Source organism: Phocoena sinus, chromosome 6 (genome assembly GCF_008692025.1).
Source record: "Phocoena sinus isolate mPhoSin1 chromosome 6, mPhoSin1.pri, whole genome shotgun sequence".
In the NCBI taxonomy this organism is placed as follows: Eukaryota; Metazoa; Chordata; class Mammalia; order Artiodactyla; family Phocoenidae; genus Phocoena; species Phocoena sinus.
In genome coordinates, this window is record NC_045768.1 from 39202127 (window position 1) to 39215574 (window position 13448).

A 13448-nucleotide genomic window follows, 5' to 3' on the forward strand; every position below is an offset into this window, starting at 1 on the left:
TTATCATTAAAAATATTTTTGCTGAGTATGAAAATCAGTGAAGGTGTTTTACGACTTGAGTTGTAGTCAGACCTACTGTTTATTACTTTTCACCATTTTTAAGCCCTTAATCAGAGATTTCACAGCCTTTCGGCAGAATGCTGTGAGATATTTCACAAGTGGGCTTCTGGGTATGTGAACTCTGACTTTTAAAAGCTGGAATTTACAGTCAGCTGTATATTGTTCTCTTTAAAGCAGTCTCCTGAGGAGACAACAGTAATGCTGAAAAGAGCATGTGCTTTAGAATGAACCAGACCTGGGTTTGAATTCTCGCTTTAAGACGTGCTGTCTTATCTGATAATTAACCTCTCAGCCTGTGCTTTCATCCGTAAAACAAGGTTACTAACACCTACCTTTCAGGGTTGTTGAGATATTAAAATAAGACAGTTGATGTGAAGTACTGATGTAACTTTGGAGATACATAAAGGCTGCATAAATAGTTACTCTAAAGCTTGCCTGTAGAGCTGGCAATGCTTTTAAAAATATCTCAGTGGTTACGACCTTGGTTTTCCGGATTTTTGAAATTGCCAAAATTTATTTAAATTTCTACTCAATTCCAAGTCAATCCCCATGGGAACGGTGAACAAGCTGGGGCAATACCGGTTTTGGTCAGACACAAAGTTGGCCTCCTAAGGAATGAGGCTGCTTTGGTTGTACTACTTGCAAATTGGTTCTGAAGAAATTGCCAAAGAGAATTTCTAGAAGTGGAGGCATGGCCTTCCATGGTGACTGTTAGCTTCTACTTCAAGCTTACACAGCTTCATCTGCCACTGTCCCTCTATCTCACCTAGAGTCTCAGATACACAGTCACAGTCTCAACCAAGGCCACTTGGCTTACCACCCATCTGGAGGTCTAACATTTCTGGTGTCACATTTACAAGGGCTGGACTCCTGAACTGGCCCTGCAATCACTCTGCTGACAACCAGGTCAGGTACCCAAGAATGTTAAATGTTACCTTTTTAAGAAGCTGCTCTTACCTTCCTTCCAATATTGACCCTGTTTCAACTAGACTCTTCCCAACTCCAAGTCCTGAGAAGTTAACTTGCTGAGCCCTCTCTGCTCTCCCTGATCTCCCTCATGCATGCCAATTTTCCTTGCATTTGAAATAGGTCCTGCTATATAGAAGGGAGAATCCCTGCATGGAAAGTTAGTCAAGTTCTTTTTTTGTAAGCAATAGAATCAAATTCTGGCTGGTTTCAGTAGAGAAGTATTTCTTAAAGGATATTGAGACTTGACAGGGGGTCAGAGAAGGCTGGACAACCAGGCTCAAGAAATGGGAAAGAATAAGACATTGGCCAAGACCAGAGCCAAAATCATGCCAGAGTCCTTCTGGTGAGGACACTGCTGCCATGCTGGACCTCATGGCTTGAATCACTACCTCAGCACTGAATATCAGATGCTGACTTGCTCGAAGTGGCTGCCCCTATAACCCCCAGAAGGAATCTCCACTGTGCCTGCTTCTTTGTGTAAATGGCTTCAGTCTGAAAGTCTGAAGGGGGCTGATCTGACTGGTTAATCCCAGGTTACATGCTGATGGCTTAGCTTCGAGGGAGCCTGAGAAGGTATCTGGCATTTTCAGTTTTTACCACAGGATGTCTCCACTATAGATGTGTGGTAACAAATTATCCACGATAATTAAATATCCATGATAAGTAATTACCCATGTGGTGTCTGCTTTGAGGAGGACATCCCTTCTAAGGCAGTAAGCTTTGGCACATTGGGATTGTTAAACTTTGAAACACCGTCCTGGAAAGCCTTAAAAGAGGTTATACCTTTAGTCTCAGAAATTTCACTTCCAAGCCTCTATAATGAGCATATAATGTGAAACAGACTAAGATTTCTTCAAAAATCAGAAATAGATAAATATAATACCAGGAAGGTAGCCATGCTCACAATTGGTGGAAGATATAAAAGTGTTTGCTATTTTTTCATTTCTACTTTCTGTGTTTTTCAGATTATTATTACAAATGGGATGTACTGACTATATTTCTTACATATATTTAAGAGTAATCTTTAAAATATGTTTCATTTCCTTATGGTCATTTGGTACAACAGTGTATCGATTAAGTTAGCTTATTCTAGATTTTGAAAGACTAAGAGCCACACAGTCAAATGCAGTTATAACTGCAGCCACACAGTCATAAAAGTCACCTTATGAACAACTGTGGGTATTTCAGTATGGGCTGGGTATTAGACGATATTAGGGGATTATTTGGGAAGATGTATGCTAAACTCACAATGTCTACAACTTAATTTTAAAAGATGAGCAAAAATTATGTAAAGGAAATGTGGCAGAATATTAAGGAGAGACGCATGTGAAATATTAAAAAGATTGAGAATAATCAGAGAGAAAAAGGAAAAGGATGCAAATATTAACCAGAAGAAACACAGTATAGCTGTATTAGTACCAAAGCAGTGTCTGAAGCAGAAAGCATCCCTAGAGACAAAGAGGGACACTTCATTCTGAGAAAAAGTTATGTTCACAAGACAGAACAATTCTAAATTTTGTATGCACCTAATAACTTTGCCTCCAAAAAATATATATATCAAAAACTGAAGAAAGAAATGCATTTATACTTTTAGTGAGAGATTTTAACACTTTTTTTTTAAATTTATTTTTGGCTGTGTTGGGTCTTTGTTGCTGAGCACGGGCTTTCTCTAGTTGTGGTGAGTGGGGGCTACTGTTCATTGCAGTGTGCAGGCTTCTCATTGCGGTGGCTTCTCTTGTTGTGGAGCATGGGCTCTAGGTGCGCAGGCTTCAGTAGTTGTGGCACATGGGCTCAGTAGTTGTGGCATGCGGGCTCTACAGCACAGGCTCTGTAGTTGTGGTGCACGGGGTTAGTTGTTCTGTGGCATGTGGGCTCTTCCTGGACCAGGGTTCGAACCCGTGTCCCCTGCATTGGCAGGCGGATTCTTAGCCACTGTGCCACCAGGGAAGTCCCTTTAACACACATTTTAACCCTTGGGAAATAATAGGGTAAGCAAACGGTCAAGCAAAAAAAAAGCAAATCAGCAAATACACATGATTCGAACAAGATTAACACACGGTGTAACTGATATACAAGGAACATTCCTACCAATAGCTACAGAAAACATTTCCTTCTTCAAGTGCACTTGGAGCACTTACAAAACTGACAAATGCTGGACAGCAAAGCAAGTCTCAGCTGCTTTTACAAGACTGAAATCTCACAGACTCTGTTCCCTGGACATGGCAGAATTATGCTAAAACATTAATATGAATAGAAATGTAGATACCACTAGCAACAAGTTAACTAAAACGTTCACAAGGGGCTTCCCTGGTGGTGCAGTGGTTGAGAGTCTGCCTGCCGATGCAGGGGACGCGGGTTCGTGCCCTGGTACGGGAAGATCCCACGTGCCGCAGAGCGGCTAGGCCCGTGAGCCATGGCCGCTGAGCCTGCGCTCCGCAATGGGAGAGGCAGCAGCAGTGAGAGGTCCACGTACCGCAAAAAAAAAAAAAAGAAATATAACTCTAAATATCTTGTGATACAAAAAAGAAACTAGAAAATACCTTAAACTGAATAATAAAGAATGAGTCATCTCCCCTAAGATGTTTTATGCTACACTAGCTTGCTAAACCAAAGATAGTCAGTTTTTGTTTAAAATAGTAATATTTTTCTTATCCAAAAAGAGCTATACATGACCAGGTAAAAAATATCAAGGTCAACACTAAGAAACACCAGTTCTAACTGCTTCAAAAAAAAAGGGCCAATCTTTGGATGAGTCTTTAATTTGCCCAGTGCTACACAATGTTAGGAAGGAAATTAGTCCAGCTGAAAGGTTCGAATGCATTTTTAATATGCACCTGATGGTGTTAATTCAGATTCATTAAACAGTATTTCTCTCTGTTAGAGCAAAGAGCAAGAAATAACTAAAGCCTTCTGGCTGAGTGACAACGCACGACAGTACAGGAAATGTCACCCAACACAGATAAAATACGACAGATGAGGAGCTATAAGTGTGAAATAGACTCAAAGAGTTTTAAACTAAGCATTTCAGTAACCAACACCATAAGGAAAGAGTCCCTTGGTCAGGAATTTAGAAAAGAGACATTTGGTGTCTGTTCCAGGCTGCACATTTTCAGCAAAAGAAGTCTGTTCCACAATCAGAACTCCTAATTTGAGCTCCCCCACTGATTACGCTGTGTCCTTGGGCGAAGCATTAAGCACAGCTGATCTTCGTGAAAGAGGGCATATATCAAACATAATAATGAATGTGGATGTGCTTTGTAAACTGTAAAGGGCTGCATAAATGTTAATGATTACTGTGTCATAGCACTGTCTCAGCTGAACTTTTATTGATGTCACTGCATGAGCACAAACACTCTTGGAAGGTTTTTGAAGTAACCACTTAGAAACGGAATATTCTGTACTATACCACTTCCTGTCCCTTTTCAAATTCTCTCTCCCTTCTTTGCAAATTACTGATGTAATAACAATAACAGTGGTGGTGAATTGAGCATATAATATTGTGGCAGACTCTGTGCTATATACTTTACACATGTTATTATTAATCTCCAACACTTACAATAACCCTTCAAGGTAGAGATTTTCCAAATTTCTCAGATAAGGACACCTGGCACACAGAATTGGTGGCATTTAAGCCTGAGGTGGGGGTGAGAAGGGTGGCCTAGGGATGAGGGGTGGTATAAAAAAGTCTCCCTTTTAAAAAAAATACCAGGGAGTGGAGTGGAGGGACAAGCATGCATATTTCAAGAAGGTTCCTGGAGTGATTCTATCTTCTCTGGTCTTTTGTGGAGAGCTAAACTACTAGGCTAATTAATCTGGTCAAGGTGCTAGAGAGAATAGAATCTGTACTCAAATCCAGGCCTCTGCTAGCAAACTTATGCTTTTTCCACTATATTCAATGTATTATATAAATTTAAATTTATTTCTAGTTCTTCATCATTAGTAATAGATGATCTCTGTAGAAAACTTCAAATATATATAACTTTGTAGCACAACTTCACCTATAAAATATTTTTGCCAAGAACTTTTAACATGCATCTAATCAAACATCTAGACTTCCAGATTACAACAAATACACAGGATACAGAAATAAGTTACATGACACCAAAAGAAAACAATCAGACAAATCTAGAATTTTGTATGTTCTGTAAGACAATGAGCCTGCACTTCTCAAAAATTGAATGTCATTACAAAGAAAAAGTGGGGGAACAGTTCTATATTAAAAGAGACAGAGGAATAAAAACCAAATTAATGTGTGAACCTTGATTGGTGAACCAGGATTTGATGAAGAGGGCAATAAAAGACATTCTTGGGATAATTAAAGAAATCTGAATATGGAATAGACATTATATAATTCTATAGGATTGGTGCTAATTTGGGGGTGGGGCACCTAAGTTAGGTGTGATAATGGTATTATGGTTACTTGTGAGACTGTACTGATTCTTGGAGATGTATGTTCAGTTACTTAGAGGCGAAGCATGGTGTCTGCACTTTTAAATGGTTCAGAAAAACGTGTGTGTGTGTGTGTGTGTGTGTGTGTGTGTATACACATATATATACACATATGGGGTGTGTATATATATACATATGGTTGTATATACACACACACACACACACACAGAATAAAAGTTGTTAACAGGGCTTCCCTGGTGGCGCAGTGGTTGAGAGTCCACCTGCCGATGCAGGGGACACGGGTTCGTGCCCCGGTCTGGGAAGATCCCACATGCCGCGGAGCGGCTGGGCCCGTGAGCCATGGCCGCTGAGCCTGCGCGTCCGGAGCCTGTCCTCCGCAACGGGAGAGGCCACAACAGTGAGAGGCCCGCGTAACGCATAAAAAAAAAAAAAAAAAAAAAAAAAAAAAAAGTTGTTAACAGTTGGTAAATCTAGGAGATATAGATGTTCAAGTTACTGTTCCTTCTGGTTCTCTATATGTTTGACATTTTTTAGGGGAAAAAGAAAAGAAATAGATAAAAAGACTATTAGCTTTATGAATGCTGGACTGAAACATTCTTGCTCACTCTTGCCTGGCTTATGGAAGGTGCCATAAATAATTGCTGAAAGAAGAAACAAGTCAGGGAAGGAAGGAAAGAAGGGAAGGAGATGGGGAGGGAAGAAAAGAGGGAGAGAGGTGGGGAAGAAAGAAGGCCATCCCTCCTGCCATCACCCGGGCACCCCCAGCATGAATGTGAGGATATATATCTTCCAGGAATTTTTTCACCACAAGGATAAATCCACTTTTTAAAAGTGCTGCATTTGTAGAATCATCGGGTTTTAGAACCAAAAGCACCCTGGAGACCGTCCACATCCTAATACAGCTGAAGAAACTGAAGCCCAAAAGCAAAGTGGCTAAGGTCACCTGGCAGGTCAGTGACTGAGGGGGTAGTAGCTGTCCCATGACCAAGGCTCTTCCCTTCACACTAAGCCGTCTCGCTCCCATCTTTGGCAAAACTCTAAATCTACCTATTACATTTAAATGTAACCCTGACAAAGAGCCATACTTAGTTACTCACAGGCTTTCATTTTACTGAAAGTGAAATTTTGCCCAGAACAGCAGTTTTGAGAACTTGTCAAACTTGTGGAAGTACAATTCCTTAAAGGACCAAAAAGTAAAGTAAATACTGATGTCATGCACTGTGCTAGGAGCTTCCATTATTGTATTTAGTTCTCCCAATAGCCCCGTGAAGTAGGCATTATATTTTACAGACAAAGTCTATTGCCTGTGACCTGCCTCTTATGGCTAAAAGGTAACTTCAAGGTAGAAAAAGGAAGAGAAAGGAAAGAAAGAATAACAAACAACTGGATACATCCATGAACGCTGTGAGCATTTAAAACTGTTTCTTGATGAAACAGAATAATTATGCATATAGTCTTATGATGATGAAATTAATAAAAAGAGAGGAAAACTCACATGTTCAATAATAAACTGGCTTAGTAAAGTGACAAATCCAGTGATAAATTATTTGATAGAAAAAAAGAACACTAATTAGAATATAAGTATCCACAAGTTAAAATTTTTTAATAGGTAAGCATATATATGCACTATAATTTATTAGATAAAAGATACTAATGCAATTCATTTTAGGCTCAGTAATAACATGTGTTTCATTCATTACGTTTAGTATTTCCTTTAAAAAAATAAAACCAAAAACTCCCCTGTTGCAAAATGAGCAAAAGGGGAATAATATAAAAAGTGAAAGGAATGAATGGTAAAGTCTACAATTTAAGAAAATAATCCACAAAAGTTGAAGTAATGCTTGCTTCAAGAACAATTTAGCATTTACCAGTAGTGAATTATACTTGAACAGAACTACATTTGAACTTAGAGTTTTAAATGAGCAATATTTTAAATCTAGTTTGCAAGGACTTTCCTGGCCTCTCTGTCTTCTTTTAATCATATCAGGATGTTAGAAACAATCAGAAGTGTTAACATTCAGCTTATATTTTAATACTATTTTTTCCTCTTAAAACCTTAGAGAAATATTATTTCTACCGAGAAAAATAAACTAGACAATTGAAGATAAAGCTCTGTTTCATTTGAAAAACGAAAGAGATGCAGGAATTTTGAACTGGCTTGTGAGAGCATTCAGAAAATTACTCCAGTTTTAAGTTTTGCAGAGATAAAGTTTAAAAATTTAAAAAGTAAAGTACTTAGGCAAGAGTTTGCCAGCTGTTAAATATTATACTGTAATAGAACTACAGGTTTGAGTAGAACTCTACATTGACTAAAACAGTCCTCTTTAAAATGATTTATGACGTCTATGTAGTGATTTATACTAGATCTTACCATTTTTCTTTTAAGCATATACATTTTAACTGAAGAAATGAAAAATTTTATCATAGTAAAAGATGATTTCTTAAGAATGGAAAAGGAAATAGTCTTTGATATTCTATCAATTAGCAAAAATCTTCCAGGAGTTTTAAGAATATACTTGAAAAAATTATCTGATATTTATTAGAAATCATACCTCCTTATGGATGAAAGTATCATTTTAACATGCAATCAGTGACTAAAGTGTTTGATGACCTGATTTTTCTACCTAAATATTCACTCACATGCTCAATTTATAGAGCTCTAGAATCAGGAAGGGTATTTGTCTTCAGAGCATGAAAGGCTGTGTATCAACCAGGGACATCTTTACTTAGAGACGGCCTATTGTGTACATGATACGACATTAGGATAACCTTCGCCACTAGCACCTGATTTTCCACCATTAGATGAAGCAACTTTATGTAGGGAAGAAAGTTTGGACCAAGCATCAGAAGACCTCGGTTTTTGGCTTAACTCTGCTAATAACAATCACGGCAATACTGGTTATCCCCGGATGGCCTCAGTCTGCTTATCTGCAAGAATCTGCAAGGTTAGGTGGCTGGACTACATCAGTGATTGTTGAACTTGTTTTAAAATCCACAGATCCCTTCCTTCAAACAGAGACTCGCACAGTGCCTGTCACATCAAACAGATAACAAGGAAGCGACTCTGGCTGAAGAGGATTGGAAGGACGAGAGTGGATCTGTGCACAGCATTTCCAGAACCCCCAGGAAAGTTCTATAAAGCATCTTGGTGGCTCCCCCAAGCACAGTGTTAAAACCATTAGTTTAGTTTTACTTTAACACAAAAGTCATTAATAGACTGCCCTCTGCTAAATAAGGATAATAAACAAATTTTGCTTGGTCTGCCCAGTGATTATTTATTTATTTTAATTTAAATATCATTAGGTGGGCTTGCACCCTCCAGTTCAGCCCAGTCTGTACCACTCTGTTGCTGACATCACTAGGCTTTTCGCACACACATTCACGCTAACTCTTAGGGGGCTGAGGGGGGCTGAGTCTGTGACCCTGTGATCTAAAGTCTCCTTCACCAGTAACATTCTGTGATTAATATTGTTGTTTAATTGAGCATTGCTTTCTAACTGGCTTCCTTTTTTAAAATGCAAACGTTTCTAAGAAGGGTCATGCAGTCATTCCTAAACAATTTTAAGGTGAATGAATTTATCAGAATTTCCTCTCTAACTAGAGATACTGAAAATCACAGCAGGGACTCATGGGACAGGTTACTGAAAGGTAAGAGAAAAAGGGAGGGGCAGGCACAAAAGATAAATTTGATTTTCTTACCAAAATTCACCTGGGGGCTCACTGGAGAAATGGTTAATTCCAGGGAGGGGGCAGAGGGAATACAAGATGAGCCAGTTGCTACAGAAACTAAGGTAGCGCTTCAAAGCATCATGGAAACATGTCAAAAAGACAAACAGATTGAAGGGGCTGTCATTGGCCAAATTTGAGAAAATTTAAGCATCAAATTTAAAAAGGACAGAAATAGATTATAACCCACTGAACAACCTAAGGATCCATGAGTTCAGACTTAAATAAGCAAAAAAAGTAAATGCAGAGAAGGAAAGCTCTTCCTTACAGCAAAATGCCAACTAATAAATCTAGAAGGAATGATGGAGTTAGAACATCATCAATCAGTGCAAAGTAGTCAGAAAAAATTTTATAAACAGGATATTGACACAGTCTCAAAATATTTCCCCACAAAACCCTTGTAATTTACAAAGAGAAAAGCTGTAACTTTACAGTGGAGTAAGTACCTGAGTCAAGTAATCAAAGTTAACATCACAAATGGACACTGGGTACCCCCGATATGGTACACCGACAAGGACAGGACCTCACCTCAATGGTATTTCCACCAAAAATACAGAACCCAAGTCTAAACATGAGGACATCCTAGTCAAACCCAGAATGAAGAGTCTTCCCCCCACCCCCCAAAAAAGAAAGACAAAGGAAAAAATGTCAAGTTAAGACAAAGACTCAGAAACTTTTCCAGATTAAAGGAAACAAAGTAGATATTACAACTCAGTACAATGCACAATCCTGGATTACATCCTGGTCTGGGGAAAAAATCAGCTTACAACTAATTATTGGGACATCATTGGGACGACTGAGAAAATCTGAATTTAAATTTGGACTGTGGTTTATATCATTAAAATACCTGATTTTGATAAAACCATGGTTATTAAAAAGAATGTTATTCTTAGGAAAATACCAAAATATTTCAGGGTAAACGGGTACAACGTCTTCAACTTACTCTCAAATGGGTCAGGAAAGGAAGAGGGTGTGCAATACAGACAGATTCATAGAAAGAGAGGTAGTAACTGGGGCAAGGTATAAATATGCATCTCAGTAAAGGGGATTTCTTGTACAATTCTTGAAACTTTTATAGATATTTGAAATTATGTCAAAATAAAAAGTTGCCAAAATGCTAAAAGGAAAAGTTTTCGGGGACCGACTTGACCATCTACAATCCCCTAAACCCCGACTTGAGTGACTGATCAGGACCAAGTAGGAAGTACAGGATTTAAAATGTATCACCTGCCAAACAGAATGGTATTTGACAGATGAGGTAAAGCTGATGCTAACAGAAATACTGGTGACACAGGAAATATTTAAGGTGAAAACTTCTCTGAAAATAAAAGTTCTGTACTAACTTTTTAGACCCAAGTTTCCTTGACATGAAAGGGAATAACTGTTCCGGAAACATCATACTGGAATGGGTAGGAACAAACCCAATATGTTTCCTTTTGGCCTTCTAATTTAAAGTTAATGCTTTAATAATTTCTTTGAGTCTCCAGTTGGTTGCTCTCAGGCTACAGATGGACCACCACCAATATGTAATTAAAGGAGAATAACAAATAGTTAGAATATGGATCACACAGGTGCTGACTTACAAACACAAACGCTGTAGCAGAAGATTTAGCTCCCAGGAGGCTGGAGGTGTGCGTCTCTGCTTATTGCCATCATAATTCATTAACGGTCAAAGTAACGCTGAGATCAATATTCCTGCAGTCATGGGAATGAGAAAAAATGATTAGCACCAAAATAAGATACAAAGACAGTCTCAAAATCTTTCTCCTTACATAATTAAGAAACCAGTCATTGTCATGAATTTTAAAACTGAGATTTTCTTAGCTGTCCCATGTTCAAGAGGTTGCACAGCTTAAAGGATCTTGAAAAGAAATGCTGTTCCCCTAGATAATGTCATACACCAAAAGAGAGAGACAGTGAGGTCATTTTGGTTTTTTTTCTTCGTTTTAGTGGTACAGAAATGCAAGGAAGGATGCTGGGATATGGTAAACACCACAGAAGGCAATGCAGCATGTGATGGTTTCACAAGAAGTTCAATCCTGAAATATGCCTGAAGAAGACATATAAGTGAGCCTGTAGTAAGATCTGGATCTAAACCACTGGTTCCAATGCAGATTCCTGGGCCCCAGTAGAGGGGGTCATATTCACTGGGACTGTGTTTGGAACCAGGGATTCTGCATTTTTAACAAGTATTGCAGGGACCAGTCACTGAGAAATATTAAGAGCGGCAACCGTTACTGTTTTTATGAATCTAATTACTATAATACTTACTGTGTTAGAGTAGTAAATACACCTTACAATAAGTTAAACAGTATACACGAAATGATACAGAGAAGCTTATGATGATCCATCCCCAACCCTAATTCCACCTCTTGTGAACAGTTTTAAAGATTTCTGCTTTTAGCTCTTCTGGTTGCAAACACCCTCCCTGACTTTCCCTAATTTAAAAAAGTAAATACCCCTCTTTTACAATACACTCATGTTGTAGATAAATTAGAATAATGAATATTTGAAATAGTGTAATTGGCCTATTAGGTAAGTACCAATTTCGTGTGAAATTTGAAATAGTTTAACTCTTGCCAAGAGTCATCAAGAATTGCATAATTTAAAGCTAGTAGGCAGTGTGTACGGCAACTGAGTTTATGTGTGTGGCTATGTGGCATGCCACTCTAGCCAGTAATCAGAAGTACAGTGGAGCTTGTAATTACACACTCTTTGATAATGGAAATTTGGATAGGCCGAGTTTGGTGACTGGCTCCTGTCCTCCTGGACTCAGTTCACATTGGTCATTTCATGAACTCTGCACTAAGTGGGTCCCACACGTTACACGACTGAATTTTTTGGACCTCAGTTATGAAGTTACAGCAGAGTTCTACTTGCATCTGCCATCATTTAACAGGAGCTTGTTAACCATGCTGTTATTTAAATGCTCAGGAACGTCTAGAAGTGATTCAAGTGACTTTTGTATTATTTTAATTTTTAGAGTTATAACATTAAAATAGTTTTTCTCCTATAACAAGGTCATCTAAGCTTTCATCCAGTGGAGGCAAAACCCTAATTCTGAGAATATATTCTTGGGGAACAGAAATTAGATATCATAAAACACCATAAAGAGGCCACCCGGCCATATACCATGCTATTAATTTTGGAGAGAGTACTCTGTGAAATATTAGAGATAATTCTGAGAAAAACTTAAAAAGCATTAAAGCAGATAGGGCTTTACGTCTGCAAGTATAATCTTATAACTGGGCATGGATAATGGAATGGGAAAAAATGCCATGGCTGCAAGATCAACAGCACTATAATGTGTCCTTAAGCTATAGAGATGGTTGATACCTGTGCTCTGAGATTGTGCCCATGACCTTCAATGTATGCTTATGAAAAATCACTCATGAATTATACATTCTTTGAATATACGATTCCTCTTTTCAATTTCTTGGTTATGGGTGGCCTCCAGTTACAAAAGATAAGCGTTTAGCTCATTTATGTTATCTTCTTCTTCCTCCCAACGCCTCCCAGTTTGGGGTAGTTATATCATTATTTTTAAGTTTTGTTGTGGTTACCCTTGTAACTTTAAATATTATGTTATGCCTCAATTTCTCATTCTGAAAACCTGAGTATCTTGACTTCTCATTATAGAAGTTGAGGGTGTCAGTGATACTATTCTTCTCTTCATATTTCCTTCATTTTGCACTTCCCACCTTCGGTCAGCTATACTTTCATATTACGAAGATTAATGTTTGCCTCTTTTTTCTGCAACGTAGCCGAGATCTTCCTTACTCTGTCCATTGACTGCAAGAGTTTAAAGTCAAAGTACTTACATTATTAAGACTACAACAACATTGTGCACTGCCAAGCTAAGGAGCATGCTAGGATTGCCATTTCCTTTTCTATGAGGGCACTGTCGTAACTCCTCACCTACTCGAAGGATAATGTTTTAACACCATGTACTAGTTTTTCTCTAACAGTCTATATATTATTGAAAATCATACATATTATTCTTCTTCAAAATTGGACCATAACATTCTCAGTTAGCTTTTTGTTTTTTCTGGAATTCTTAATTGCCTGTCTTTTTTATTGTCTAAATATATACTTTATCATAACACGCAAGTCTTTTCTGTTTTTTGTTTGTTTTTATTTTTTGTTCCCTCAATCACACTATGAACTGCAGGGAGTTCTCCTCTGCCCAAGAGTCCTTACCTTTGGAGCTCTTCATTCTCCTGCTCTAAACTGGAAGACTTTGTATTATACTCTACTTCCGTTTCCAATATTAGGACCCTTGC

At 38.2% G+C, this 13448-nt stretch overlaps 1 long non-coding RNA gene across 1 annotated transcript in view; it reads right to left on the minus strand.

Annotated features, from left to right (window-relative positions):
- The window catches only part of LOC116755748, a 66953-nt gene that overhangs the window by 16675 nt on the left and 36830 nt on the right, over window positions 1-13448 (minus strand). The window contains exon 3 of the long non-coding RNA XR_004350449.1: window positions 10749-10860. This is a non-coding gene — a long non-coding RNA (uncharacterized LOC116755748). The remainder of the gene's footprint in view (window positions 1-10748; window positions 10861-13448) is intronic.